Raw genomic sequence first — 7,899 nt, forward strand, 5'->3', positions numbered from 1 at the left:
ATAATGGGAAACAAAGACATGGCAGAACAATTAAATGCATATTTTGGTTCTGTCTTCATAAAGGAGGACACAAACATCCAAAAATATTGGGCAACTCGGGGTTTAGTGAGACGTAACAACTGAAGAAAATTAGCATTCATAGGGAAATGGCATTGGGGAAATTGATGGGATTAAAGACCAATAAGTGTCTAGGACCCATTAAAGGTAAAAGTCACCATGGTCTTACTCTCTCATTTAGAAATGGACAATTGTTGGTGGTTTAACCTGAGGTCACCATGCCTCAAGTGAGAGAAGAGGTTAAGAAAGAGATTTCTTCATGGTAATTCAATTCAGGTATGGGAATTGAACCTATCCTGTTGGTATTTCTCTGCATCACAAACTAGCCATCCAGCCAACTGAGCTAAATGACTCCCTCAACTTACATCCAAGAGTACTTAAGGAAGCATTCCTAGAAATGATGGCTGCGTTGGTGATCGTTTATCAAGATTCTGTAGAATCTGGAACAGTAAATAACAATTGGAGGATAGTTAAAATAATCCCTCAATTTAAAATATTTGGTTAGGAGAAAATGGGCAATTATAAACCAGTTAACTGGACATCAATTGTGGGGAAATGCTAGAGTCTAAATGCCAAAAAAAATTTAATGGTAGAGCACTTGGCAAACAGTGACAGGATTAGACAGAGTTAGCATGGATTAACAAAAGGGAAATCACACTCAACAAATCTACTGGAAATTCTCAAGGCTATAACTAATGGAGTTGCTAAGGGGGAACAGTGGATGTGCTTTACTTGGACTTGCAGAAGGCTTTCAATCAGGTCCTACATAAAAGATTAGCATGTGAAATTAAAGCACAGAGAATTCAGGTAGTCTACTGACATGGATAGACAACAAGCTGGCAGAGAGGAACAAAGAGGAGGAATAAACAGGTCATTTTCTGAGTGTAAGCAGTGACTAGTGAAGTACTGTAAGAATCAGTACTTGGACTCCAGCTATTGGCAAATGCCTTCAAAGGTAGGAATTGGACCTTAATTGGCCACATAAATGACTCAATTGGCTTCCCAGGGCATCAGCTTTCCCACCACTGGCAACACGGCATAATGGTGAGAGGACATGGGGCTCACCTTCCAAAATCTTCACTGGACTTTTCTTTTTTCCCCAGACCAAGTTTATAAGAGCTAGCAAGTTGAGCCCATTGAATCGAGTACAAAGGAGGGAGATTGAAGTCATCAGATTCAAACTCTGTATGTTGTGCTAGTCACTCTCAAACGGTGAAGAGAAAGCAATGAATCTGGGGTGTCTCTGTTCTCCTCCAGAATGGCCAACTAGTCTTTCTGCTTTGAATGTTCTTTTCTGCCATAGAAATAATAGTGATGATGATGATGGATCGTTTATTTTTAAATTCTACAACAATGCCCAATTTCAACTTAGGAAACCTGAAATGAGTGGCCTACTGTGGGGAGTGGCAGTCAAGCAGATAGCCCTGATAATGTTGCCAGGGAAAGATAGTTTTAACACTCAAGCCTCATTGTAATCTGATTGTCAGGCTGTTAACCTGATCATGTCAGGAATCCAACTGCCTGTCCATTTCATGCATGTAAGTTCTAACAGGTGCAATGAGATCTATTTAAAGCAGAAATGAACCTCTTAAGGTAATGTTGCATTCCCTGCATTGTACTTTCATTTTAAGTCTTGAAAACTATTCTTGTCCCCTACTGATGACAATTTGGTATGATGGTAGTTAATATTGAGCTTAGCTCCTGATGATTTCCCTTAGCTTTGACCTAAAACATCAAAAAGGGCCCAGGAAATTCGGCCCATTAATTTTAGTATTAGCAGACTTGAAGATGATTGTCTGACCCTCCAGCTCAGATCCTGTCTACTGTTATAACCAGTAGCTTTATATTTAAGTAAAATAAATCCAAAGTCCCTGCTATAGGAAAGATGTTGTTAAATTTGAAAGAGTTCAGAAAAGACTTACAAGCACGTTGCTGGGTTTGGAAAGTTTGAGCTATAGGGAGAGGCTGGGGCTATTTTCTCTGGAGCATCGAAGGCTGAGGGGTTACCTTATAGATGTTTATAAAATCATGAGGGGCATGGATACGGTGAATAGACAAGGTCTTTTACCTGGGGTGGGGGAGTCCAAAAGTAGAGGACATAGGTTTAAGGTGAGAGGGGAAAGATTTAGAAGGGACCTGAGGGGCAACGTTTTCACGCAGCTGGTGGCGTGTGTATGGAATGAGCTGCCAGAGGAAGTGGTGGAGGTGGATACAATTATAACATTTTAAAGGCATCTGGATGGGTACATGAATAGAAAGGGCTCAGAGGGATATGGATCAAATGCTGGCAAATGGGACTAGATTAATTTAGGATATCTGGTCAGCTTGGACGAGTTGGACCAAAGGGTCTGTTTCTGTGCTGTACAGCTCTGTGACTATTAACAAGGGTGGCTCAAGTCATCAGATTCAGCCTCTGTCCTATATTTAATCTCAGGCAGTGAAGACATTGTTATTGGCTTCTTTTACATTTGTGAGTCCAGCATAAAGTGGGTATGTGCAGGGATAATGATCTTCCTTTTCTGTGTGATGACCTGTTTAGTATGATAGTGTTAATGAAAATGAAACAATAAACCAGGAAGCACTCTATGGATGACCCAGGGATCCCAATGGTAGCTGAACAAAATAGTTTGCCTACAATATATTTGCAGTTCTTTTTAAATGCCCGCATATACAAGAAAAAAATTACTCTTTAGCACATAGCAAATTTTATGAAATATTTCTATTTATGGTTTATTTTTCTTAATGCTAGTTGACCTTCATCATGGAACTCAGTAGCTTCATGAAGTTAATTCCCTCAGTTATGTTTCAGTTCTTTACATTGATCAAGCCAGAGAAACGCTATACACGTTCAGCAGGCCAGCCTTGACATATGCCAAGCACTCTACGCTTCAGAAAATTTCTTTTCATGAGAAGAAAGCATGGGCAAACAGGGCATCTTTTTCCTCTCCTAAAGGTGTTGACAATAATTATGGGCATGATTACTTTAACTGGGTGAGTGTCCAAAAATCAGATTCTCAGTTAAACTGTCACAACTGAGTCCTTGCTTCTGATATGCAAAGATCAGATTCTTGCCATCAGGAAACCTAATTGCATATATTTGCATCTCAATCAGTACAAAGCAATTAAACCCCTCTTCCTGATTAACTTCACCTCAGTCGAGAAGCTCAATGCTTCAAAATCTCAGCAATTAAACAAAAAAAGGGTACCCATTGAGCTAGGTCCTTTGCCTCAAATCCAGGTAAGTTCACGGCTGTGCTGATCATCTTTCATCTCTTTAATTTAGATGGAAGCACTGCAACTACAGTGGGTGCCTCTATGGTCACTGGGTACCATGTCTCCCTGAGCCCTCGTTCCACAGAAGCGGGTAATAGCAACTCATCAGTTGCAGTAGATCAGGCTACTTGTTATTGAGCAAGCTCAGGCAGCACTTGTTCTCTCACATGTAACTTTCTCAGGAAGAAGTTCCTGGCTGATAGATTGTACGTAAGCACAGAAGGAGGAGCAGATAGCAGCCTCAGTCTCAAACATTGAACTTGCAAGCAGTCAGACAGCCAGAAGTCTCTGTTTGAGATGTAGTTTTGATGTGCAGCTAAGTGCTCCACATTAATTTCTGGTTAATCACATTGTTAAATTTGGTAATATCTTTATTTACATTTAAGAAGAAACAGCAAATCTGACTCACGGAAACATCAGTAACACTACAGGAGACTCACTGACTGGTTTGGATCCAAATTGATTTTTGAACTTGCGATCGGTTGCCTAAAAGATGAAGATTGGAAACTTAAGGTGGAAATTATGGGGTCTGAGTGACGTGGGCTATAGCAAGAGATATAACAGAATTGGACAAGGTTCATCCTGTGTTTACGCTTTTCACATGGGCCGTGGCAAGATGACAATTGATGGATTGACACTGGTTAAGCACCTCGTTAATGGCTCAACTCACCTCATCAATATTCAGCTTCCCATATTACCAAAGAAGTCAACTGTTGGGAAAACCTGACAAGGAAGCCTGAGCGTGCACCTAGCCTATTTAGACCATTGCTTACTCCAAATGATCTCCATGGTGCCTGTGATGAAACTGCAGCTCAGGTCATGATTAATGGTAATCAGACACACACACCCCTCTCCATGGACATTGGCATCCAGCATCTGCCAACCAATCACAACCATCATGGCACTGGTAGTTCACTCTGGAAGCACAGACTTGCATTGCAGGACACTCCAGCGGCTAGCATTAAAAATGTTACAGTGGGGACTCTTTGTGCACAGTGACAGGCACAGCTCGCTGCTGGACTAGGCCGTATCTTAGGGCTGCTCACTTGCTCTCTTAGTGCTTACTGCTGTGCCTACTGCATACTTGTAGCCTCCCTGCTCTACTTTGCCTTGCTATGCCAATTAATGCAGTCACACAAACAAGCAGTTTGCCTTGCTGCAAAACAGTCCTCAATCTAGGAGGAACACATCTTGCTGCATGACAGTGTGCAACATCTATCTTACACTTGCATTATGTGCCAGCAGTTTGCAAATATATAAATTAGGAACAAGAGTAGGCCACTCGGCCCTTCGAGCCTGCTCCCCATTCAATAATATCATGGCTGTTCTGATTTTAATCTCAACTCTACATTCCTGCACACCCCAATGATCTTTCATCCCCTTGGTAATTGAGAATCAATCTATCTCTGTCTTAAAATACTTAAAATTTCTGCATCCACTGCCTTTTGAGGAAGAGAATTCCAAAGACTCACAACCCTCTGACAGAATTTTTTTGCCTCACCTCTGTCTTATATGGGCACCCTTATTTTTAAACTATGAGCCCTTAGTTCTAGAGAGGATTCTCCCACAAGAGGGAGCACCCTTTACACATTCACCCTTTTAAATCCCTCCAGGATCCTACATATTTCAATTAAGGTCTCCTCTAACTCTAGACTCCATCCTACCTACTGGCAAACACATTGCATGTGCAGCAAGCAAACAGCCATGTTTCAAATTCTTCACAGAGTAGTCCTCACTGAAATCCCGGCGCAGTGAGTCAAGGACAGTCTCTCATACTAGTCAAAGTAATTTGGCCACTCAAGGTCACTACCTTTTGTGGCTCTGTTGGAAACACAAATGGTTGCTATGCAAATATGGACTCAAATTTTTGATATCCATTTGAGAAGCAGACATGTTCTATGTAGATAGAGGTGTCAAACTTTTAGATTTCAGTGGAACAAAAGGTTAAGAGCTTTCAAGAATTCACTCATCTTTTCCAATTTGCTGACCCACAGGTAAGTGGAAGTGATGAGCCCCTAACCCATGGGAATGGCAATGCCACAATGGGAGCTGTCCATGTTATCATCTTTTAGAAAGTCACCACTCCTGATTTTTCACCTCTATCCCCTCCGCCCTCTTAGAGTTGATGGCTTGTGGAGGGGCATTTTGAGTCATGATATGCTTAGTCTGAGAATAAAGACAAGAGCCTTCAGCAGAAATGTTAGGAAGCACTTCTATACACAAAAGGTGATAGATATTTGGAACTGTGTCCCACAAATGGCAGTGAATGCTGATCAGCTGTTAATTTTAAATCCGAGATAGATTTTTTTTGTTAAACAAAGGCATTAAGGGATATGGGCCAAAGTCAAATATGTGGGGCTAGGTCACAGATCAGCCATGATCTCAATGAATGGTGGAACAAGCTTGAAGGGCTGAATGGCCTACTCTTGTTCCTATGTTTAGGGAATTTTCCTTGCGCTGTGGCCCCAGCAGTTATTTTCAAAATGCTTAAAAAGCCCAAATGTTGAATGGTGGACCCGAACAGAATCATGACAGTTACTTGGGTATAAACTGTAAAACCTATCTTGTTTCTGTAATGAGACAATGCCGAGGCAATAATGGAATGACAACCTTTCTTAGTGAGGCGCGCTGATGACTGGTGTTCTGGGGGATTGATAGGAACACATGTGCAGTCAATCATACTTGACACAAGAGAAGCTGAACTCTTGCAAATCCCCAAGCCATTTCATGTTGGGATCGATGAGGAAGGTAACGTATTTAGCAGCCTTGACAAACAGAGTGTCAGCAACCTGTGTAATGTAGGCTGTGAACTGCAGACTGGATGATGCAGTCCTGTAGCAGACTAAGAAGAACCAGTCAAGGGTTGTGCTGTCTGTAAGAACTACTTGAAAAGCTTATCCCCAGCACTCACCTTAATCCAGCAGGCCCTACTACAACAGCTTGCATGGGAAGCACAGCATGGGAAGCTCCTCTGATAAACCCAAGAAAGTGATGTTGGAGCATGTACCTACTGTGATCTGAGTACTGTCTCTTAAAAGCATCTCCCTCACCCTTTTAATAGGAGCAGCTGCTGTTACTCATGTTCCTCCAAAGTCTTCTCCATCCAAATGAAACATAGCATTAGCTGCCACAGAAAATGCTGGAGATACTCAGCATGTCTGACGAAACCTGTGAAGAGACAGAGTTAACGTTTCAAGTTCAACATGACCTTTCTTTAGATCTGAATGGGCTGGTAAAATTAATTCTTTTATACTTCTAATACAGGCAGAGGAGGACGGATGTGGGTTAAAGGCTAAATGCAAAAGACAAGTGGGTTGCGAATGAAAACGGAAAGAACTGCGGATGCCGTAAATCAGAATCAACAACAGAAATTGTGGGAAAAGCACAGCAGGTCTGGCAGCATCGGTGAAGAGAAATCAGAGTTTACATTTCAGGTCTGGTGAGCCTTCCTCAGAACTCTGAGTTCTGAACTCTGAGGAAGGGTCACTGGACCCGAAACATTAACACTGATTTCGCTTCACTGATGCTGCCAGACCTGCTGAGCTTTTCCAGCAAATTCAGTTTTTGCTTTGAGAATCGTTGACGAAAAGGAAAAGAGGTGTAAAATGGTTGTAAATTAAGATGTGATAGGAAGACAATGGGTCATCTCTGCTGGGTAAAGTAAATAAGACAAAACAAGACAAGACTGTGTTGGGATGGTGGGGAGGGGGAGAGAGAATATGAGAACATATAAGAACGTAAGAAAAATGAAGAACAAACGTAGTATAGTCAGGCTTCAAAGTTGTGGAATTCAATTTTGGCTGTAAAGTTCATAAGAGGAAAATAAGATATTGCTCCTTGTGTTTGCATTGTGCTTTGTTGGGGCGGCATAGTGGCTCAGCCGTTAGCACTGCTGCCTCACAGTGCCAGGGACCTGGGTTTAATTCCAGTCTCAGCTGACTGTCAAGGTGGAGTTTGCACATTGTCCCTGTGTCTGCACGGGTTTCTCCCACAGTCCAAAGATAACATAAAGGGGAATCCCAAAGTTGTCTAAAACCGTTAAAGGAGGAATAGGACTAATCGGAGACCAAAAAAGAGATTTACACATGGAGGCAGGGGGTATAGGTGAGGTACTATATGAATACATTTGTCTTTTGGAAGAAGAGGATGCTGCGAAGGCCCAGGGAGGTGATGCTGAACACTTGTTGGACCTCAGCTGGAGTGTTGTGTACGGTTGTGGGTACCACATTATAGAACTGCTGTAAATGTATTGCAGCAGTGCTGATGAGATTTACAAGCATGCTTACAGGAATGAGGAATATCATTTATGAGGATAGATTGAAGATGTTAGGATTGATTTGCCTTGAAGAGACGAAAGCTGAGAGGAGATTTAGAGGGTTTCAGAATCAGGAGCGGGCTGCAGGGAGTAAACAGGGTGAAGATGTTCCCACTAGTAAAATAAAAAAATACAGTAATGAGAGGGAATAGATTTAAAGAGATGTGTAAATGAAGCAAGAGATAACAAGGTGTACAGCTGGATGAACACAGCAGGCCAAGCAGCATCAGAGGAGCAGGAATGCTGACGTTTCC

The sequence above is a fragment of the Rhincodon typus genome, chromosome 4, assembly GCF_021869965.1.
Source record: "Rhincodon typus isolate 14 chromosome 4, sRhiTyp1.1, whole genome shotgun sequence".
Classification (NCBI taxonomy): domain Eukaryota; kingdom Metazoa; phylum Chordata; class Chondrichthyes; order Orectolobiformes; family Rhincodontidae; genus Rhincodon; species Rhincodon typus.